The 24,383-nt window shown below is 41.1% G+C and overlaps 1 protein-coding gene across 30 annotated transcripts in view; it reads left to right on the top strand.

Annotated features, from left to right (window-relative positions):
• PEAK1 (pseudopodium enriched atypical kinase 1) overlaps window positions 1-24,383 on the top strand; it is a 297,886-nt gene that overhangs the window by 7,285 nt on the left and 266,218 nt on the right. Inside the window, exon 1 of one of the 30 annotated variants that reach the window (XM_072628668.1) lies at window positions 1-24,383. This exon is cut by the window's left edge and continues 6,298 nt beyond it. The exons of the other annotated variants lie outside the window; for them this stretch is intronic. The gene's annotated coding sequence lies outside the window, so the exon portion shown is untranslated. 30 annotated transcript variants of the gene reach the window in all.

The raw sequence follows: 24,383 nt of genomic DNA, 5'->3' as shown, positions 1-24,383 counted from the left end.
TGGTGAGAAGCTCACTGTCTTCTAAGACAGCCCATTGAGGTTTTGGACAGCTCTCATTGCAGGAAGCTTTTTCTTTTATGGAGCCATAACGGACCTCTCTACAGGATCTGCTGATTCTTCCTAGCTTCTCTCTGGGGACCCTCAGAACAAGACATCTCTCTCTTCCATAGCCTTTCAGATCCCCAGAGATAAGGTGACTATCATGATCCTCCCTTAACCTTCTGAATAGCCTTGGTCCTTCAAAGGCAGCTGGGTAGTGCAGTAGGTGGAGCACTGCTCCAGAGTCAAGAAACCCGAGGTGAAATTTGGCCTGGGTTTTATGACCCTGGGCAAGTTCCTTAAGTGTTGCCTTTGTTTGCTCATCTGTAAAATGGGAATAAGAATAACTCCTACTTTCCAGGATGTTGTGAAGAGCAAATGAGATAAAGCTTAGCACAATGCCTGGCCCATAGTACATGCTATGTAAATATTAGCTGTTAAATTGTTATCAGTTGTTAGTCAGTGTTAGTCTTACTGCATGATGGTATGGGTGATGTCTTTTGATTCATGCGTAAATTGGATTTAAGTGAGGCAGAGTTGCATGAAGTCATCAGCCTCACTCCTCCAGAGTCATCATAGTCCAGTGGCAGGACAGAGTCAAGACACCTGGCGATGGCTCAAGATGCAGTGGATGACTTTGGCATCTTTGGTGTCTAACCAAGCTCTAAGCGCTCCACATCGCCTGCTTCATCTGCCTTCATGGCCATTGGAACAAATTGTTCTCATCTGCCCATTCCACCAGAGGAGGTCTTCACATGCTTGGGGTAGACACCCCCCTAACCCACCAATGGGTTTGAGAACCCTTGGTTACCTTCAACCTGGTTTGAGCCATCTGCTGAAACGGTTTACTGGGATGTGGCCACTGTGCATGCTACAGCTTCTTGGAGCCACAAGTGAGAGTTAGGTGGAACAGGTGGACACCAAAGATGGAAAGAATCCCGAAAAGGGCTCGGCAGCCATCACATCAAAGGTACTGGTCCTCTTTGAACACATCCTGCATCCAAGAAGAGTCTAGTCTGAGGATCACCTGGCAGGATAAGGTACCAGACACTGAAGTCCTTGATCGAGCTGAACTGCCAAGCATTCAAACTATGCTTCAGAGAGCGCAACTCCCATGGGCTGGCCATGTAGTTCGAATGCAAAATGTATGCTTGCCAAAAAGACTGATTTATGGAGAACTTGCATGGGGGAAGTGATCATGTGGTGGCCAGAAGAAACGATACAAGGACACTGTCAGAGTCTCTCTCAAAAACTTTGGATTTGACCGTGCACCATGGGAAGCCCTGGCGCAGGATTGCTCAACATGGCATGCTCACATCAGAAAGGGTGCTGTGCTCTTTGACCAAAGCAGAATTGAGACAGCACAAAGTAAACACAGGATGCGCAAATTTGGGATATCCACCCCAAATATTCACATGGACTCTCTGTGTCCAACCTGTGGTAGAGCATTCCAAGCTTGTGTTGATCTGATCAGCCATAGTCAAACACACTGAAATTTCATTTTATCATGGTGATGCCCTTTTGGTGCTTAGCGAAGACGAAGGACAACAACCAGCTACTGAATGATCCTTTAAAGATGAAGGACAACAACCAGCTACTGAATGATCCTTTAATCGGCATCACTGTCCATGCTGTCTCCTGTAAACAGTCTATCAATGTCTTTCCAAAATGCAGTGTCCAGAACTGGACACTGTACTCCAGATGTGGACGGAGCAGAGCTGGATTAGTCTCAGTATTGGTCCAAACCCCCTCTCTCAATGATCAAGTTAACTCTGGCTGCCACCTCCCTGTGGAGTCACTGGGCCAAGTCTCACTACCCTGCTCCAACACTGGCATGTTATTGAACCTTTTGAAATGAGGGTCTCTGGTTCCTCAGCTGCCTCATGTGGGGTAAGACTGAACTTTGTGACTGACAAGTAGACACTCTCCCCCCTTTATAGATGAGTAAACTGAGGCTCAGAGGGTTTAAGTAACTGGTCCAAGGTCACATAGGTGACACATATCAGGGTTCTTCCTACTGTACTTCTAAATGCATGATCCTATGATTAGCATCTTATATTGGATTTAGGCCACACAAACCTGAAGATTGCTGTCAGTATGAACAATGTCTTGCTAAACTTCCCCCATCCTATTTGTATTTACATATTTTTGTTTTGATAGCACCTGCATTTGTGAATATATACTCTTCTCTCCCCCCCCTCACCCCCGTGAGCCATTTCTTTTAACAGAATAAAAAAGAAAGAAAAAAAAGACAGTAGAACCAACCAGCACATCACCTGTTTCTGACAGCATACACATAAAGCCAGCTAGGTGGTGCCATGGAGGAAGTGGTGGTCAGGACCATCTGAACAGAAATTGAGCCTTAGATGCTTATATCTGTGTGACCCTGAGCAAATCACTTAGCTTCTACCTGCCTCAGTTGCCTCATCTGTAAAATGGGGACAATAATAACCACTAGGTTCTAGGATTGTTGTGTGGATCAAAAGAGATAATATTTATGAAGTACTTGTAAACCTTTAAGGGCTATGTAAGTGTTAGCTGTTATTACTCTGTTAGCCTCCCACCTCTTCATAGAATGGAAGAAAATGCATTTTTATCCCCTCATTTTTGGAACCAAGCTTTATGAATTTACAGTTGTTAATTTCGTTCTTTTTGTTCTTACTATGTACGTTATTGTAGTCACCAGGCATATTGTTTTCCTGGTGCTGCTTGCTTCATTTTGCATCAGTTCATGAGTATCCTTGTGCTTTTCTTAATTCTTTGTACTCATTCTTTCTTACACTGTGTATGTAATTCGATTATATTCATGGATCATTCTGCACTACTGATTCTCCAGTTTTTGCTACTGCAAAAAAATATTTTCATCACTTTTAACACTCATGATTCCTCATAGCTTTCCAGAATGGTTTGACTCCCTGCCCCACCATGCTTGTAGAGTTGTTTTGTTTTGTTTTTTTGTGGACTTGACATTTTCCCTATTTAAGACAATTTCATTAAAATGGACCCAATGTTTTAACTTGTTGGGGGTTTTTTTTGAATCCTATTCTTATCCCCATTTAGTTAACTCTTCCTCACTTACCTGCAGATTTGATAAGTCTGCTGTCTAAGCCTTCTTCTAACTGATTTTTTTTTTTAAGTTGAGTAGCAGAAGACCAAGATCAGATCATTTGGGGCTTTTTGAAGCCTTTAGGACACTTCCAACTAACCTTTACTACTGACAAACACTAATAACAAAGCAGGTATCAAATGAGTAAACCTATGAAGCCACAGACAGTAATAATCCTGTTGACCAAAGGCTTAAGAACCTGCAAGTAAAGTAAATGAAGCCAAACGAAGAGATATCTGTGTTAATGTCCTGGTCAGATGCTTCCTCTTACCTTTTGGACTTCTAGGCTTCTCTTGGATTAATTCTGCCTTCTAGTGGTTTGTGTAATGGGAGGAGGGTCCATCTCGTCTTTTTCTATCCTCTGCATGGTTTAAGACAATGATATGCATATATTCAATACCTGTTTGTTGATTGGAAAAATGAACTAGAAGACAGCTTAGCACCATAAACTGTAAAAAGCATACCTCTTCTATTCAGAGAATCCACTGACCCATTCAGCTTGTTATGCTAGCTAATGTCATTCATCTTAACACCATATTCTTTTAAAACAAAGTGTTTTTTTCTGTGATTCTCAAAGTAAATTAAGTGTATATAATCGTTCTTTTTAAAAAGCATGTTTCTTTATTTTAATAATACTTTAAAGATAATAACTGGTGTATTTCAAATGTGGGGAAACTGACTTGTTCCCACACGTGACACTGCTTTTATGGATGTGTATTTTGATAGGAAGCTGATAGAATTGGGCGAGTTATGAAGGAGACATTTTAAAGCAACGGAAGCTATTTTTGTAACTTCAGGTGTCACCACGACTTGTGTAAGTCTTTGACAGCACAATGTCAAAAATTCAAGATTTTCAACCTTATTGCCTTTCTAACAGAGCTGTCAACCCTGCATTAAACCTCATGGCTTAATCCTGCTCTTGGTTTTGCTAGGAAGAGAAAAGAATCAGGCTACCTGACTTCCAGGCCCAGTGAGGAAACTGGTATGGGAACAGATGAAAAGAAAAGAAAGAAAAGCATCATTCCTGGGGGGAAGCCTTTAGGTTGATTTTTCTCTTGTTTTATATCCTCCTATAACTACAAATTTTAATTTTTATGCAGTTTCTTTCCTTAGAAACATACCTTGTAGATATGGCATTTGCAAATATCCAAGCCATAACCCATGCTTACTAGAGATACTGTGTTTGCTTTTGCCAAATCCTGTACTTCAATTATGTGAGCTGCATTGAGGGAGAACCAGTGCCTTCTTGGTATCCCTGGGGATCTAGCTGATCTAATGTTTCCATGGACTGGATTTGAAAATCAGAGCTAAAAGGAGAATTGATATAAGACTATAGCATGGACATATAAAACATAAAATAGTGTTGGACATGCTACAGCTCAGAAGCTGCTAAGGCTGATGAAGGAAGGCCATTTCAAATGTTGGGTTTTTTATAAAAGCTCTGTTGGATCAGAAAAGGGAAAGAACTACTGTTAAGGCAGATAGAGTGATGGTAGCTGTCATCAGTGAGAAGGCAGAGCTGCACAAATGACTTTTTTGTCTTTCTCTGCAAAGGCAAATGACCTTTATGCTGGAAAGGAAAGATTAAAAAGGCACAGATGAGGGGAATATTGTGAATGAAATTTACCTAGATTTAAGCAAAGTTTTTGATAAAGTATCTCCCTCTGTTGTTGGGGAGAAGATAGAGATATTTAGGGAGAATATAGACATCAGATTTAAGTGGTCTTCCTGACATTATATTGACTACCATCTCCTCTACGTAATATATACACATTATGAGATAATATTGTGCAGTTGATTGTGCCTGGACTTGATTCAGGAAGTGCTGAGTTTGGACCCTGCTTTGAATAATCTTGAAAATTCATTCAACCTCCCTAAAAGGGTCAGTGGAATGAACTGGGGGTGTGTGTGTGAAGAGCGTGTAAGAGAGTGTAAGAGAGAGAGAGATTGTGGACATGGGGAAAGGAAATTGCATGATATCTGTAGCCATGGATTGGAAGGGTCTACAAGGGGACAATTAGAAAGAGCCTTGATCTTGAATTCCCAACAGGTCTCTGAGTTGAAAATCTGATGCCACTGCTGAGTATCTACATGAGAATGGGTGACTTACTTAACCTCTGTGGGTCTCAGTTTCCTCTTCTGCTGAGGGAATTGGACTGGACAACCTTGAAGGTCCATTCTAGATATATGATCCTATGTCTAGCTGTAGGATAGATGAAAGTTCAGCCTAACCCCTTGGGCCCCATGAAGCAGAACCAGGGATAATGATTAGAAGCTGCAGACAGACTGCATAAGGATAAGACTTCCCAGTGGAGCTACGCATGAGTGGACTGGACTGCCCTGGGAGACTGAGGAGGGAAATCCAAAGCAGAGGCTGGGTATTCATTGCCTACCCAAGAGCTGGGAGGGGGCAGGGGGGCGGGGCTTGGGTGGCCTCTACAAAGGTACCATATAGTATCACAGAAACTGGAATTGTATATTCACAGGCAGGAAGTTACTGTTTATTAATGTGAAAGTCAGTTCAGAATTATTGATGGAAACAAAGGAACAAAGATTAACATTAACCCCAAATGAGAAGAAAAGAAAAAGAGTAGAAGACCCTGAGTGCTGTACTTTGCATACACTGAATAGAAATGAATATAAAAATAATCTAGCATATTGACTGATTACCTCCAAGATTGTGATGGTGGTCAGCAGACCAGGCTCTTCAGCAGTTCTTAGCGGTAGTGTAATGGAAAGCATCTGGAGGCCTGCCTTCAAATCTAGTCCCTTCCATCTAAGCTCATCTTTGTGAAGCGCATTTCTCTTGGCCTATTTATCTGCAAAATGGAGGTGAGATTGGAGGGAAACTGGAAAGTGTAGAAGGTGCCCACCTTTTCTAAGCCCCATAATCCTCCCTTACTTAAAATCTGTAAAGCTGAAGTCACAAAACTGAGTAACTCAATCAGATTTTGTCTTGGGACATATTTAAAATTAGCCCCAGGAGTTAATTTGATGATTCAAAGAAATTGTATATAAACATAATTTTTAAAGTGGTAGACACCTTCAGAGTATGTACAGACCTTAATGTATACACATACACGTTAAAATCAAATTCCCTTGTCAACTCCAATAATGAAAAGAGGTGTTGGTGTGAATGATACATTGACTTGGGGAATAACTGGGCTGGACTGAGAAAGGCACTTACTTTCCTACCTCGTTGTCTGTTTTGTTTTCAACTTTGTTCTTAGAGCCCTGGTGTTTTTGGACTTTTCTTCTCATAGGATATCATTAAGTTAAAACAGACTGGACAAATGAGGAGCTAAGGCCCTGGCATTTATTACTTTAGCATTGCAAGGTTAGCACATATACAAAGCTGACATTTTCATCCTGGAGTATGACTGGTTGCCTGGGTTCAACTCCTGGTTTTGCCACTTACTTGCCCCGTGTCTTTCCTGAGTCTCAATTTTCTAGTCTTTAAAATGGTGGTGATAATACTTTAGTGACCTCCCTCATATGGTTGGGAAGAAAGCACTTTGGAACCTTTAAAATGTGCAGAAATATGGCTTACTTGTTCCCTTTTAGAATCTCCTTATTGAGAATCCTCATTGTCACCCCCTTATTACAATCATACCTATTTTCAATATTGATAAGCTGCAAGGTATATAAAGAATTTATGTTCAACCCTTGAACACAATGGGCTGGATTCATAGTCAGAAAGAGGCAGCTGTGTAGCACGGTGGTGGATCACCAGACCTGGAGTCAGGCAGACCCCGGCTCCAATCCAGGCTGACATTGACCAGAAGTGTGACCCTGGTCATATCAGTGCATCTCTGCCTCAATTTCTTCCTCTCTGTAAGGAGGCCAATAATAGCACCTGTTTTCTCGGGTTATTGTAAAGATGAAATGAGTTAATATTTGTAGAGCACTTTGTGAACCTGAAAGTGCTATATAAATGCTAATTGTTTTCGAGGCTGTTGCTAGTTGTTGTTACTGTTTCCTCTGGGCCCAGGAGCACATCCAGGCTCTGCCCTTTCCTCCAGCCTTTGTGGCCTTGGACACTTGATTTCACCACTCAAGTTGTGTTCCTTCGTTTGTTAAGTGAGGGTGTTGGATTAGATCATCTCCAAGAGCTTTCTCTAGCTGTCAGACCTGTGGCCTCTTATGTAGCACAGGGACCCCATGATGTGACTCTCCTGAGGAGAGGCTCAGACATGTGTATATCTAAGAAAAAGAGAAAAAACTCCTCTCGCCCTCCTTTGTCATAGTCATATGGCACTGCCTGGAAGGAACAATGCAGAAAGTGCTTATTGTTCCCATAAACAGGAAATGTTTATATTTGCAAGTACCAGAGAGAACTAGCCTGGAAGATGCCAAGAGCTGAACTCTCTTTAAGCAGAAGATGGATGTGTTGCTGATGCCAATCCGCTCCCTCCTCTGCACGTGGAATCAAAGCTGATTCTGTAGCACTGAGAGCTACAAGAACTGTTTGTTCTTCCCGATGCAAGATTGACGTTGAAGAGCCATCATCGTTTAAGATTAAAATACATTTATTCTGAGTTAAATTAAGATGGATGTAAAGTATACTAGGCTTTTTCTACTGTTGTACTTCTGCAGCATTCAACTTGGAGTTCATTAGACCTGTAAAAATTCAGAAAAATTAAATTTTAAAATCCTGGGAATTGTTTACAGATTGCTTGGTATCTCCATGTTGGGGCAGTACCCACTGAGCTGTATCATCTCTTTGTGATATAACTGAGGATGACTTAACTGAAGAGCAGTTTATGTGTAAAAAAAAAATCTAGAGAATTGAATTACCTGGAAGTTCAGTATCAGGGTACTGGAACTCATAGAAAAACTACTGCACTTTGGAGGTTGTAGAAAAATAGGGCTGCAAATCCTTGTTGTGCACCATGGTCAAGGGAGGATTCCAACCGCTTCTTGGATTGGCACAGACAGGACTTGCACGAGAAGCGTCCACCATGGATGGACTGCAATCTGCAGGATTAGATGTGATTTTCAAATTGATGAAATCATAGGTTGACTAAAAATGTTAAAGAGTTTATCTCAAGAAAAGTTATAGCCCCACTGGACTCTGCACTTGCCCCACCATTCTTAAAGCATCATTTCCAGCTCTGATCATCACATTTTATAGAATTGTTGATAAACTTGAGAAGGTGCTGCAAACACGACCATGACAATGGAATCTAGAAACCATGTAGTTGGAGAAAAAGAATCTTGGTTTCCAAGACCTAGAGCTGGGTAGACTGTCAAGCTACCATCTAGGACTCTGTCTTCTTTTTAAAAAGACTGCACTTATGTGGAAGAATTGGGCCGAATCAGCCTGGAGAGAAGAATCTGGCACGTGCTAGCCATCTTTTAGTTTTTAAAGGGTTCATTTGGACAAGAGTGATTAGATTTTTGTAATTCCAAAGGGCAGTACTAGGTCCAACAGCCATAAATTATAGGGAAAGCAGATTTGGGCTCAGTTTAGCTAGAATGACGGATGGATGGATGGAGAGATAGATGGATAGATAGGTAGAGAGATAGAGACATAGATGTATGGATGAATAAATAGGAAGGAAGAAGAGCTTTCTCACACTCTGCTACTTCTCAAAATGGAGTGGTCTTTCCTCACAGAATCCTGAGCTCCTTGCCACAGGAAATAGAAGCTGAGTGACCATCTCTTAGTAATGTTCTACAGGGTTTTCCACTCTGAACAACCAAGTGGATGAGATGTTTATCCTTCTTGCTCTGAGTCTGATTCTGAATGGATGTTTTAGAACACTCATCGGAACAAGCTTGGAAAAGGAAGACAGTGAAGTTGTAAAATCCTTTTCTGAATTTCTTTGTCATCTTTATGTTTGCAGAATTCCCAAAGCAGATTGCTTCAAGTTAGCTTTGTGTATGTGTTGTTCCAGTGCCAGGCTGGATCTGTGATTTCATTGGTCCGTGATCTCCCTATGGATCCTGATATCTCACATAGTACTTGTCAGTTGATAAATTCTCTAGAGGTAGCGGGGTGGGGAGGGAATAATGAGTTCATTTTTAGACATATTGCAACTAAGATTCTTGTGGGACATGCAATTCAAAGTGTCCAGTAGGCAGTTAGAGATGTTGACTGGAGGGTAGGGTGAGAGGTTAGGGCCAGATAAGGCCATTTGAGAATCATCAACATTGAGATGATAATTGAATACATGGTAGCTGATGAAATCGCCCTGTGAAAGAGTGTTGTTGTTTGGCCTTCATTCAGGGAGGTGATGCCATGGCATGCAAGTGAATTGAATTTAAGTGACTCAGGGCTCTGCAAAGTCATCAGCCTCACTTTCATCTCCAGAGCCATCTGGGTCCAGTGGCAAGACATAGATCTGGACGACTGGAGTGGAACACCTTCTAAAGTCTTTCACAGATTTCAGTGATGAAGGCTAGGTAAGAAATGAGGCAGAGAATGGGCCTCTTTACCTAGTCAAAAAAAGACAAAAATGAACCTGGGAGGGGAGCACCCTCAGGGTGTCTGGCCCAAACAAACAATTGCTAATAAAGACAAAAGAAAAGAAGACCGAAGACTGAACCCTGGTGACAAGGAGGATTAGGTGATCGCACCAGCATTGTGTTTATAAGGAAAACCTCTACTAGCCTGCTAATGTTTCTCCCAGCCCAATGTTGTATTCAGATTTTCTGGCCATCGTCCTTCACGTTTAAGGTAGGCTTACTTTCTCTTGGATCCCTGTGGACTATTTCCCAAGCATAAGCCATGGTCAATAATATGTCAGCCTAGTGTGACCTTTGTTATTGAAAACAACATTTTCTAAATTGAAATGAGAAACCTGGGACTATGTTCATTTACTTCAGTGCAGAACAAAAAGCATTGGACAACAGACTGAGGTTCGCATCTCTGCTCTAGCACTGACTTGCCGTGTAACTTTAGACAATCTGCTTCTTCCTTTTTTTTTTTTTTTAAGGGAGGAATTTATTTTTTTAATTTCACAATATTCCTTTTTTAAAAAGAAAAATTATAGGAAAGTAGAGTAGACTTTTTTTTTTATTAATTTTTAACATTTATTTTCACACAATTTTGGGTTACAAATTTTCTCCCCTTTTATCCCCTCCCCCCCCAAACCCGAGCTTTCTAATTGCCCCTGTGACCTATCTGCTCTCTCCTCTATCCTCCCTCCCTGCCCTTGTCTCCGTCTTCTCTTTTGTCCTGTAGGACCAGATAGCTTTCTTGACCCCTTAACCTGTATTTCTTGTTATCCAGTGGTAAGAACGTTACATTTGGTCCTAACACTTTGAGTTCTAACCTCCTTAGCTCCCTCCCTCTCCACTCCTTCCCCTTGAGAGACAGGCAATTCAATATAGGCCATATCTGTTTAGTTTTGCAAATGATTTCCATACTAGTTGTGTTGTATAGGACTAATTATATTTCCCTCCATCCTATCCTGTCCCTCTTTACTTCTATTTTCTTATGGTCCTTTCCCTCCCCATGAGTGTCGACCTCGTATTGCATTCTCCTCCCCATGCCCTCCCCTCCATCCTCCCCCCCACCCTGCTTGTGCCCCTGTCCCCCACTCTCCTGTATTATGAGATAGGTTTTCCTATCAAAATGAGTGTGCATTATATTCTTTCCTTTAGTGGAATGTGATGAGAGTAGACCTCATGTTTTTCTCTTGCCTCCCCTCTTTATCCCACCACTAATAAGTCTTTTGCTTGCCTCTTTTATGAGAGATAATTTGCCCCATTCCATTTCTCCCTTTCTCCTCCCAATATTTCTCTCTCACTGCTTGATTTCATTTTTTTTTAATATATGATCCCATCCTCTTCAATTCACTCTGTGCACTCTGTCTCTATGTATGTGTGCGTGTGTGCATGTGTGTGTGTGTGTACTCCCACCCAGTGCCCAGATACTGAAATGTTTCAAGAGTTATAAATATTGTCTTTCCATGTAGGAATGTAAACAGTTCAACTTTAGTAAGTCCCTTATGATTTCTCTTTGCTGTTTGCCTTTTCATGGTTCTCTTCATTCTTGTGTTAGAAAGTCAAATTTTCTTTCCAGCTCTGGTCTTTTCATCAGGAAAATTTGAAAGTCTTCTATTTCATTGAAAGACCATTTTTTCTCCTGAAGTATTATACTCAGTTTTGCTGGGTAGGTGATTCTTGGCTTCAGTCCTAGTTCCTTTGACTTCTGGAATATCCTATTCCATTCCCTTCTATCCCTCAATGTAGAGGGTGCCAGATCTTGTGCTATCCTGATTGTATTTCCACAATACTTGAATTGTTTCTTTCTAGCTGCTTGCAATATTTTCTCTTTCACCTGGGAATTCTGGAATTTGGCCACAATGCTCCTAGGAGTTTCTCTTTTTGGATCTCTTTCATGCGGTGTTCTGCGGATTCCTTGAATATTTATTTTGCCTTCTCGTTCTAGAATCTCAGGGCAGTTTTCCTTGATAATTTCATGGAAGATGATGTCTGGGCTCTTCTTTTGATCATGGTTTTCAGGTAGTCCCAGAATTTTTACATTGTCTCTCCTGATTCTATTTTCCAGGTCAGTTGTTTTTCCAATAAGATATTTCACATTATCTTCCATTTTTCGAATCTGCGCGGTATGTTCTGAGATATCTGTCTTTCTCGAAAAGTCCTTAGCGTCCATCCATACCATTCCAGTTTTGAAAGATCTATTTTCTTCAGTGAGCTTTTGAATCTCCTTTTCCATTTGGTTAATTCTGCTTTTGAAAGCATTCTTCTCCTCATTGGCCCCTTGCACCTCCCTTGCCAGCTGAGTTAGGCTAGTTCTCAAGGTGCCAATTTCTTCAAGATTTTTTTGGTTCTCCTTTAGCAGGGAGCTGATCTGCTTTTCATGCTTCTCCCTCATCCCTCTCATTTCCCTTCCCAGTCTTTCCTCCACCTCTCTAACTTGATTTTCAAAATTCCTCTTGAGCTCTTCCATGGCCCGAGCCCATTGGGTGGGCTGGGACACAGAATCCTCCATTTCTGTGTCTTTGCCTGATGGCAAGCATAGGTCCGGGCTGGGCTCCACGTCTGCAGCGCAATGGACCTTTTGCGAGAGGTTTGCAGGTCCCTCTGTGGGTGGGAGGACCCGCATGGCCGCTGGAGATCCCGTCCCCGTAGCCCTCTCGGATCTACTCCGCTCCCCGTCCCGGCGCCCAGTCCGTGGCGCGAAGGACCCCCGTGAGAGGTCCGCAGGTCTCTCCGGAGCAGGAATCTCCCTCGCTCCAATACTCCGAGGTCTCTGGGTGCAGAATTCTCCCTGGCTTGGTCCCCTCTAGCCGTTCTGTGGTTTGTGTGTTCGGAGCTATGTGTATGTGCGTCTTTCTACTTCGCCATCTTGGCTCCGCCCCCCTGCTTCTTCCTTCTTGATCTGTTTCCTTAACTACAAAACTGGGCAGATGAGGCCCACCCCACTTTGAGTCTCACAAGGTAGTTGTGAGAGAATGGTTTTCTAAACCTCTAAGTGCCATCTAAACAGAAGATGCTGTTATTATTCCAAATATAATGGCTTTTCTCAGATGACATTTCCCCCAAACTCCCATTCATCTGATTCCAAATACTAGGAAACTTGAAATAATTAGAATTTGCCCAGCACTTTAATTTTTTGAGAGATACAGATGATAAGTGAACAAGTCAGAAATTTAATTAAAAAGAACCTTTCAGTGGATGAGAAAGAAGTACAGGCCCAACTCTCTCTCACATACCTTCTCAGCCTGCTGTACTTAGAACAATAGTTAGTGCTCATAATGCTATCTTGGAACATTTGCAGAATCCACAAGTTCACACAGAACCATCCAAGCCAGGCCAATTTTCAGTGTAGTGTTACTGAAACCATATGTCATTGTATAGGATTTGTAGCAGATTGTCAACTTGTGAATAGGAGGTAATCCATAGCGACTCTCAGTGACAGAGTATTCCCATGCTCAAATGGAACAGGAGCTTAGAGGAATGATGCCAGACTCAAAAAAGAATTGGATCTGTACTGCTGCATAGTGAATTAGAAAACCACAAATATACATTATCTATGCTGTATTATATTTTTATTTATTGTGGTAACTATATCCCAATGACATTTTAGTCTGGTTCAGGCTGCACTTGGCCAGCTGAATGTTTGACATCTCTGCTATACATTATTTGATGACAGAAGTCAACTCTCTCTCTTCCTGACAGTTGCTCTTTTGTGGAAATTAGGAGTAGTGAGGAGATGTATGGAAAACATCCATTCTTAGTCCTTGCTAAAGAAAGACTTTAGTGCCTTTTAAAAGAAAGACTTGGTAACTTAGAAACAGAAACTGATCAGAAAAGTTCCTCAGACTCCTGGGACACTTCTTAATTTGGCCTTTTTCACAGAGTTGTTAAAAATAATTCAGCCATTTTGCCCCTCTGTGTAGTCAACTTAATTGTATCATCTAAGTATATCTGTTTTTATCATTAGAACTTTGCTGCTTAATACTGTTATTTTCAAAATATTCCAGAAATTTTGGTTTCCTATGATTAAATAAAACATCCTGCATTTCAAAAGTAGGCAGTAGCTAGAATTGTAGAATGAAGGCTAGAGCTGGAAGCCACTTTAAAAATTTCTAATTCACCACCTTCTTTGTGGAGGAGGAAATCAGAGCTCCGGATTCCAGGTGACTTCTGCCTAGGCAGCTGGTTGTAGAGGCCACAATAGAGCGCTAGTCTCCTGACTTGTTGCTATTCTCATCCCTCATCCTGTTCTGAACTTCAGCCAGTACCTCTTCAGTGCTTTAATTTTGTGAAGAGAAACACAAATAATACCTGGAAAAGCTAATGTCAGTTGTTAGAAACAATGGAAAAACTCCTCCCCCCCATGCCTCTCTTGGCCCAAGCCTCTGCCAAATCTGTCTTCATGCCTTCTGTGTCTGCAGTGTTGTTAGTGTTCTCAGTGATGGATGAGTGGAATCACTGTCTCCAACAGGGACCATGTGAATGATTCAAACAAAACTCAGTCATTCTCCGCATAGCTTAGGGTCCAGGAAGCACTGCAAAAACTTTTTTTTTCCATTTGAGCACCACACTAAGAGTTATACTGTGGTTCTGTAAGGTTTGCAGAGTCCTTTATAGAAATCGTCCCATATTCCTTGTGTGGTTACTGCATTATTGTCCCCTTTTACAGATGCAGAGTCTAAAGTTCAGGAAAGTAGACCCTTGAACCCAGATCGGGGTGGAGAGGAGACATCAGGGGATGTTTCAGGAGCAGTGCTTTCTGCTTGGCCCACCTCATCTGCTCGTGGACTCTTGTTGTTAGTTGTTTGAACCTATGATTTCATTGGTAAAAGGAATTCTCATTGAAAAAACTGCCTTGTACCAGTGCTGATCTACAGCTTTTAGACTTTAGAGAATTGCACAGAGGCACTCACTGCAAGCTGAATGACTTGCCCATGCCATTGGACATTGACTTTACTGGTTATGGATCATAGAGAATCTTAATGAATGGAAAAATCAACAGTTTTGGGGACAAGTACATGAGGTGTCCAGAGGCCGAAATTGCAGATCAGGGAATGATGATGCTACCTTCTGGAGACAGTTTCAGTAACTAGAAATTGATCCTAAGTTAGCCTGGCCTTGCCCACTTTGTTTCTGTGGAGATGAGAAATGTCTATTCTTGTTCTTTTGAAGTGTTCAGACTACATAAATGAGTATAAAACAGTCATAATACAAAACCAAGGAGAAACCTATACAGAGAAACTTTTTTTAAAGGATTTGTTTGAAACATGTAGCTTTCTGGCAATTTTTAATACTAACTTTGTGGAGATTCTGTAATTGCTTGCCAACTCACTGAGTCATTTACGGACAATTGGAAAAAGTTGATGGAGGCTTTGCTTTTTTTGCTGTATGTGAGGAGGTGGTATACATCTGAATGGGGCTACTCTCTTGTGAAATCATTGTTTTCTATGAGTGAGTTAGGGACAATAGAAAGCACTTTGTTGCTTTCAGTTCACAATGGTACAGTTTGCTAATTGTAATTTGTAACACAGGACAAGCAAGTGGAATGTTTTGTATCTTTGTTAATTTTGTGGGAATGTGTATGCTTTTCCCCAGTAGGGCCTTAAGAGTTTCATTGAACACTTGGTAATAGAAGGCTATCGGATATAAATCTGATTTTTTTTTTTTGAATTTAATTGTTTCATTCCCCCAGAGGAGCTGGTGACAGCAAGATTGCTTAAATCTATTAAGAGATAACTATGCCCAGTAAGGCTATAGTAACAGTATGGATCTAGGTATCTTCGTTATAGCTGAATGAACTATGGGAAAATGGTGTGATGATGGTCAAACATAACCAAACTTTACTTTCCTGTGTTGGATGTGAAAGATAAGTACATTCACTCAATAGGGAGATCCGTCAAAAAACTGTTTCAATTCATTGAAGAGTCATTTTAATGAAAAGGGCCCCAGAACTCCAACACTTCAGTCTCTCTACTTCTGTAGACAGTCAGTGTATGCCTGCTACGTAAGGTATCCATCTTATTAGGTCCTTACCTTCATTACCTTAGTTACTTTCTCTGGGCACTGTTTTCCTTTTCTGTAAAATGGGGCAAGGAAGGGAGGGGAGTTTGGATTTGCTGACTTCTGATGACAAGGCTAGCTCTTATTTCTGTTCCCTATGATTCTTTAGTGATTATATTCTGGACAAATGCTCTGGGAAGAACTTGGCCTCTGAGGCAGCACCATCTTGTTTAGGTTTGGCCAATGGGTATTTCTAAGAAGTAGCATGCCCTGGAAAAATCCCTCTGCTTGCTTTTCTGTTTTAGGATGGCAGAATTTTAGAACTGGAAGGGGAATTTAGAGATCATATAGTATTAAATCTATCACATTAAAATATCACTTTAACTGTTTTCTCTCAGCTATGTGCTGTGTGTGCATTCAGCAAACATTAAATGAATAAATCCCAGGCTGTCTCTTCCACTCTATAATATTAATAATAAGTATCATCTCACTTGAGCTTCACAGTAACCCTATGAGGCAATACTTAATAATAATAGCTAACATTTATATAACACTCTGAGGACTGCAAAATGCTTTACAAATATCTCATTTGATCCTCACAAGTCTGGCAGGTAACAGGTTAAATGACTTGCTCAGGATCACACAGCTGGTAGATTTCTGAGGAAGGATTCAAATTCAGGGAGACTTCCTGGCTCATGTCCAGTGCTCTATCTTTGGAATCAACTGCATGGCATGGGAGACACTGGCAAAGGACCAATCAGCATGGCCACATCAAAAAAGGTGCTGTATTGTATGAATGAAGCAGAATTGCAGTAGCTCAAAAGAAACATGAGATCCCAAATTTAGATGTATCTCCACTCCAGATCTTCTTATGGAGTTTTTGTGCTCAACTTGTGCTAGAGCCTTCCGAGCCCATGGTGGTCTGATCAGTCACAGTTGAACACAATGTACCTTGACCCCAGTGTAAAGATGGCATTTTGATCTTCTTCAAGAACGAAGGACAGCCACCAACCCCCCAGCCAGGGCTTTCCAGATGTTGACCCTCTTACTACATAATTCAGTGACCTCTTTCATTTGTCATACTCATCCTTGATGTCTTTGTAGGAGTTCCTGCATCCCCAGAGCCTAACACAGCGAGTGTTAGTGGTAAGAAATAGTAGGTAGTTCATTCATGCTGCTTCTGTTCAAGCCATTGTTGCCAACAACTTACCTTTTCCCTTTGAGTTACTGGTAATTTGGATTCTCTTGCGATGGTGTTAGTTTGTAGTTCCACATCATTGATCATGACCACTAGGATGTGAAGTAGCTTAGGTAACTGAATGCTTGTATACATTTTCCCACTGTGATTCACTTTACTATCTTCCTGTTCAGTTCTCTTAGTTGCTCACTCTCCATCTTCAGTGTCAATCTGAATAGAATAGATATGAACTAACTGAATCGGCTTCTTGTCCCAGGGCATGCCATCAATATGTTTTCATCATCCACTTGATTTTTCCTGTGTGGATTACTATGCTGACCCACCTTGGAGTGCTGGTGTGATAGGACTGTAGCGTCTTGGGACTTGGGGATGTTCATGAGGACAGACGATGTTGTGATCATTGTATCTGGAAAACCTGATGGTCTCTAAAGAATACATCTTTTATTTGGGCTTTGTATGCTCATGGCAGTGGTAAACAGCATTGGCGAGCATGCTTTCCCACTCTGGGCTTGGCTTGGTGCTGATGTTGAAAAATTCAGTGAAATTTGTTCAGTGATACAGATAGTGCCAAATTCCTATTAAAACCCTGTGCTTATGAGCATGATGGGATGGAAAGACAATTGAATTGGGGATGGAAGACACTGCACTTTGTTCACAGTTCTGCCTCTTGAAATCCTGTGGTTTTGAACTTGAAGGCTATCCTCTACATGAGACCTTTGCTGACTCTCCTCATATCATAGCCCCTAAAAACTACCTTGTTTGTGTTTTATATATATTTGGGGCTTTATGTGGTTTTGTTTTCTCCCTAGTAAAATGTGAGCCCCTGAGGGGAAAAACTTTCATTCCAACTTAAGACATCTGACTTTGGCATGAGAAACATCAGTCAAAGAATTTCATAGGCTTCTCTATCAATGTTTTTGTTGCATTTGGAGGGCATCATGAGCCTCATCTAATGATCTACAATTGAACCATTGCTATAACTTGTGGGTGGTCTCAGTGTGCCTGGTGGTGCCTGCACTGTTTGGTGCTCACCAAAGTGTTTGATGTTTCTTCTTCCAGCCCAGATCCTGTGAACAGAAAGAAGCTGCAGCCAAATCAGTGTTGGCATTTTTACCTCTGATGTCCATCACACCTGCTCATCTTTTTGACAATTTCTTCTGCTTTATTTTTTCTCTTTTTATGCCAGGATCTGACTGAGCTTGATCAGCAAAAAAGTAATCAGTTCATGAATGACTGGGTGTGGATGCCAAGTTTCAGTTTCAGTTCCAGTGCTGATAGTTGAAAAGAAAAACACAAAAATTACCGAAAGGGCCTTCTCCCTTACAAGTTTTATGCGTATTGTGACCTGGCTGGCTTTATGGTTCAGTTTTTGATCATTGCATGAGAGGTGAGGAGTATTTTTCCACACAACAAAATATTCCAAGAGAAGGCTATGTAATTCTTTGGTGGACGTTTAATGCCAAAGTCAGACTTGCCTAAAAGTTAGAGAATTTTTTAAAAAATTAAGTAGGAAAGCAGTATAGTTGCATTTCTCTTGGCTTAAAAAGGTAAAATTTTTCACTTAAAAGTTGACTCAAATAGCCACATGATTGACAGGGATATTAGTTGTGAACTGTTGATCTATGATACACGTTTATTATAAATAAGTGTATTATGTAAGAAGGTACAGACTGTAGTTTCTATACCAATTACGTTGGACAGGATATATGTTTTGAAAGAACAAGATCTTATTTTCTCCTTCTGGTTTATTCCTGTTGAATTAATAATTCAGATTCTTCTAGGTTTCATGCTGTGTTTATTGTATAATCACCTGGTTTCGGAAGGTCTGAATGTGGCTTCAGTATTCCTGTCTTTTTGTGGACTACTGTTCTATAAAATTTGGAATGCTTAATGATCCTATTTGGAATTTTCAAGAATTTCCCCCAGGGTGACCCTCTGCATTTACATAGCAAATTCTTTTCATCTCTATCAGAGTGCATGGACAAAGCCTTTTGATTTCTAGAAACTTCAGATTTCAAAATAGAAGACTAGAATGTATTGAATGCTCTGGCCAGGCTGTGGGGATGCCAAAAACAATGATTTAGCCATTCCATAGTTGTCTGGGGTTATTTTTACTTCTTCAAACATGCCCAGATCGTGTGAATATATTGCAACTCGAATGGAATTACCATTGTTGAGTTCCTGTTAGAGTTTGGGACTTAGCAAAAATGGTTCAGAGTTTTGCTGAATGAGGAAGGGGTATTTTGCCTTCATGTTTTGCTTTTTTTTTTTTATGTGTGATTAGAAAGAGCACATAGTATTTAGAAAAGGCTTTTTTTTTTTGTGTTTGGTCTATGTGCTGAAAATAGCCCCTTAAATCAGGGCTTAAAGATTATTGTTGCTTTACTTAGTCCTTGTGCAATGCTGTCTTTAATACCAGGATTTCAGATTTTTACAATTTCCTCACCTTTTGGGGTGGTTTTGCTTGCTTTAGCTCTAGGTGTAAACATCCTTCTTTCTGTGCACTTCTACAGACTGAAGTCTTCTGAACTAACATCAGTAAACTATTTGACTTGAGTCCAACTATTTCACATGAATAACTTTAGGGTGTCCTGTCAATGAAAGATTCCTACAGTAAGAATGCTAAATTTAAGGCATGATTGTGTTTCTTCCTGAGAGAAAAAGCAAATTTAGCTTATTTTCCAAGTGGCCATCCTGGTGCCCTGCCCGTGGTTGAACCATTCACCAGGTCTTACACCTCTGTTTAACCTGTTGCCCTGTTGGCATCTCAGGTTCCATGATTAACCTTTTCTAGAGGAACTTAGAAAAGGAACTTCAATTGACAATACCATTTTTAAATATTTGATCTGTGCATACTTGAACTTTGTCATGAACCATTGTGGAGCCACGAATTTGGGGTAGAGGATATTTTGAGTTCTGAAGAGGAGAGAGCCATAGAATTCAGGCCTTAAAAAAACAGTCCTTCATATTTTTATTTTCCTTCCTCTTTTCTCCTGATCCCTCCATGTGGCTTCTCTTAAGCCCATCCAGAGAAAGTGGGATACAGCTGTTTTGTGCTTTATCCAGACTCCCAGAGGTTGTTGGCAGTCCTAAGGTAACTCTGTCTACTTCCTCCCAAGCAGGCAGTGATGCACTTCTAGTATTCAAGGTATTCAGAGTAAAGAATATCCTGCTTCTCCTTTGTCTTTTCCCTTGGAGGCAAGAAGCCTTCCTCAAACCCTAGTACTCTGTCCTCTTGCATTTTGAACCAGTCTGCAGACCACCTGGCAGAGCTCTGGGCTATCAGTACTTGTCTGCCTCGCTTCTCTGGGGTCCACAAGAGGCCCTGCTCTGCTGAAAACCTTTCTCAGCTAGATCAGATGTGTGATTATCTTCTGTATTGCCTGCTTGCCACCCTAGCTGGCTTTTTACTGCTGCCTTCCAGAGAAAGTCTAAGCTTCCAAGCCTGGACTTCAAGGCCTTCACAGTGTGGCTCCAACATTCCTTTCCAGCCTTTCTTCTACCTCTTCCCTTTCTCATATTCTCTGTCCCCCATTCTCATAGTGCTTGTTGACTGATGACTTGATTCTCATCTTGCACTCTGTCATCTACACCTTTGCTTAACCCACTTCCCCCATGCCTGGAGTGCCCTTCTTCCCCTCATCTCCGTACCAGACTTTTCCTCTCACCTGTCACTGCACCCTCCCCATGCCCATCTCTCCTTAGAATCACTCATTTCCTTTAAAGCCCAATTTGAATGCCAGCCTTCAAGGAAGCTTTCCCTGATACCTCCTCTCAGATTTCTCAAAACACTTGACCTCTCTTTTACGTTTATTTTATTTTGTATGATTTTTATGGTCACATACACAGACACACGCACAGACACTCACACACACACACGTACACACATCTTTTCTGATCGTGGGTCCTTTGAGAGCCATGTCTGTGCTTTGCCAATTTTTGTGTCCTTATAGGTACTTATTTTTTGGCTATGTTACAGTGTCCTTTCATGTGTGGGTTGAACTAGAGTGGCCACTGAGACTGCTTCCACCTTTAGTGTCTGTCTTCTCTGACAACCAAATAGAAAATACCATCATCTGATTTTCTCTGGGATGCAACCAAGGGACCTCATTCAGTAGACTGGAAATGTGAGGAAGTGTTGTGTTTTTGTAGAAGAACACAAATCCCCAGGACCTAGCACAGGGCGTTGTATACAGTAGGTGCTTAATAAATATTTGTTGAATCCTTGCCAAGATCTTTTCACACAGCTAAGTTTAGCTCAGGTGGTTTAGATGAAATTGGTTAGCAACATGAATGGAATCAGCAGCTCATTTCAACATCTTTTTCCCCTGATGAAGAACGTTACTGACAAAATGAGCAGATAGGTCTCATTTGCTTTTATAATCAGATATTGAAAAAAATTGTGTGACACTCTTTTTTCAAGAAAAATCTTTTCCTTTTTCCACCTTCAGGAAGGCACTCCATTAATGTTTGTTTTCTAATTATTTCAGCTTGTAGCTTCTAATTTATAAATATTTGCCACATCTCATTCTTTCAAGTCAGTAGTCAGGAGAGCTTTTAAAATTATAGTTTATTTTTGCTTGCTTCCTAAACCTGGGGTCCTAGGATCTAGAGCTGACCTAATCAGCTATCTGGTCCAGCTCCCTCATTTTACTGATGGAGAACCTGGAACCTGAAAAGCCTGACCATGCCCTGGTCACATAAGGCATAAGTACCCAAGGGAGACTGGTGCTGTTACCCTCACTCCACTTGGCCATACTTGCAGCCACATCTGTAGCCTCCCCTGACCTTCTTTGGTGGATTTGAGTCTTGCTTAGGTTCAAATTCACACTCAGTACTCTCAGAGGGAACTTGCAAGAGCCTCTAACCTCTTGATCTCACTTTACTCATGGGGAGGAAGAGTTGGTTGAACTAGAGAAGGCCTAAATGCCATCCTAAAAACCCCAGCCATGCTTGAATCATGAGATTGCAGAACAGCATGACCCTAGATGCCTCAAGTCTCCTTTCTTCCCTGCAGCCTTTTCTTAATGTGGAGCGGGTTGTCAAGACAGACTTTTCCTTGCTTGTTTTTTTTGGTCTTGATCAGTAGCTTCTCCAGGAATATTTTAATAATGTGAAGAACATGATTTGTACTTGCTCTGCTGGAGCAGAAGAACCAGGATGTGTTTGTTTTCAGTTGTTTATGTATGTAGGAAAGTAAGAACTTGAGGTACCCTATGAGAAAGAGAATGAAATTCAATGGTGATGATGCCTGTTTTGACCTTTAACATAAAGTTTAATCCAAAATTAGGGACACAAGGATCTTCTTCAGAAAGTCATCTCACATGGTGTGGGCGTATGACAAGAAAGGGCAGAGTCCTTTCCTGAGCTCTGCAGATGAAAGGAAAGCCAGCGTTGACATTTGGTGACCAGATATAAAGGAAAAAGCACCACAGATGCCCCCAGAGCCATCCATCATGAGCAGCTGTTTATCTAACTACTACCTCAGTGGGTTCTTTATGAAATTTTGGCATGGAGCCCCAGAATTTATCTTTGAGTGGAAAAGACTGGGAAAATGGTAAAAGAAGAGATAATAGTACTAGAAATAAAACTCAGGTCTCTGACTCACAATTCATTACTCTTTCCACTGTAATACATTTCTCTCAATGGATAGGAATGCAGAACAACTTTTGGATATGTTGGTAAAGGGATAAGAGAAATGGCCATCCTATTTAGAGCCAGAAAGGACTTTACAGGGTGCCTGGGCCAACCCTCTCATTTTGCATAAAGGAAACTGAGGCACAAAGAAGGAAAAAGACTTGTCCAAGATCACAGGTGATTTTATCAGATCTGGGACCAAGAACAGTGGTTCAGGGTGAATTTAATTGCAAAATTAAGAAAGATGCAATTTAGATAAGTAAACTGTAGCTATTTCTAAAATATCAAATGATAATGTATTTTTGTCTGGAAATGACTCATTCAAGATTTTTTTGTTTTGTTTTGGTTTTTATGTCCTATTTAGAATGTTCAAAGTAGTGAGCAAGGAATTAAACATTGAATAATTGTCTCTACTATGTCAGAGAGAGGTTCAAATATGTGATTTCTTTGCCTACTTGTTATACAGACTTAGGAGAGATTTCTGTGAAAATTCAGTTTCACATTTATTGTTAAAAAAAAAAAACATTAGCTATTAGCCAAGAGGATTCAGATTATCCTGGTGTAACTCAGATACCTTAATATATTCTAAAAGTCGGCTCCAGGTTTAAGCCATCATCCTACCTAGCCAACTCCACTGTTCCAGTCCCATATTTCCATTATTGCCTAAGGGACTTTTTGCCCTGGAATGTCCTATTTTTACCTCAACCCCAGAAGTCCCAAATCTTATTTGGCCTTGGTTCTCTCTCCATTATTTCATGGCTGCCATGGTCTCAGCATCATAGACTCCGAATACCATATAGGTAAGATGTAGAATCTGAGGACTGAGAACTAGAAGGGAAACCCAACAGGTCCTCAGAAAAGTATGGCACCCATGTGTGTTCTTCTCTTATCTGATACAGTGGGCTAGAGCAGTTTGTTATACACAACAGGTGTTTGTTTAGTAAATGTTGAATTGATTGATTGAAACAAGTGTCACTTAAGTCCTGAAGGAAGACAAGTTGCATACTCATTCTAGGCTTTATTATTGTTGCTGCATCATTTCAGTTGTGTCTGACTCTAGGGGACTTCATTTGGGGTCATATCATCTTGGTGTCATGGTCCTCTTCGAGAACAAAGGACAAACAAAACCAAACCACTGGAGTGGTTTGTCATTTACTTCTCCAGCTCATTTTACAGATGAGGAAACTGGGGCAAATAGGGTTAAGTCACTTGGCCAGGGTCACCCAGCTAGTAAATGTCTGAGGCTGGATTTGAATTTAAGTATTCCTGACTCTATGTCCAGCATTCTATACACTGTGCTACCCAGCTGCTTGTGGGAATTTAAACAAGGCCCAGAACAGAAGGACTCAGGGTGGTAAGTCATCCAATTTGATTGGATCATAGGGTAAGTGAAGGATAGTCAGTAAAGGTGGAAAAGCAGGATGAAGAAATCTTTTAGAAGGCCTTGAATGCCAGAATTAGCCATTTACACTTAATTCAGTGGATAGTGGCACAAGTTTTCCCCATTGCCAGGATCACACCCTCTCCTCATCTATTCCTCTGTGACTTCAAACTGCCTTCGGACTTTTGGTCCTGTATAAGGCCATATATAGGGTAGTTGGTTGGTTGGTTGGTTAGTTGTAGGTGGGAAGGAGGTGGCAGGTGTAGTGCATTTTGCAAAGGTAACATGGAAAAATTCTGGTAGCTGGTTTGGTGTGGGACACGAGGGGGGAGTGAAGAGCCAAAGACAACACCAAGACTGGGGGGTTTGAAGGGCCATTAGTACAGAGAAAAGTGAGGAGGGGGAAGGGGCAAGTTTAGGAGAAAAGACAAGAAATTCTGTGTTAGGCCAGTTTCATCCTGTAAGAAGAAGCAGCACAAGCTACCCTCAGACCTGCGGCTTCCACACGTCCTTGTTTAGATGGCTTTGGCTTATGAAGATTTACTTGCATAGTTTGCAGATGCAACAAG

The sequence above is a fragment of the Notamacropus eugenii genome, chromosome 1 (assembly GCF_028372415.1).
Source record: "Notamacropus eugenii isolate mMacEug1 chromosome 1, mMacEug1.pri_v2, whole genome shotgun sequence".
Lineage (NCBI taxonomy): Eukaryota > Metazoa > Chordata > Mammalia > Diprotodontia > Macropodidae > Notamacropus > Notamacropus eugenii.
Note: the sequence above shows the minus strand (reverse complement) of the source record. Positions and strands in the feature narration are given on the sequence as shown.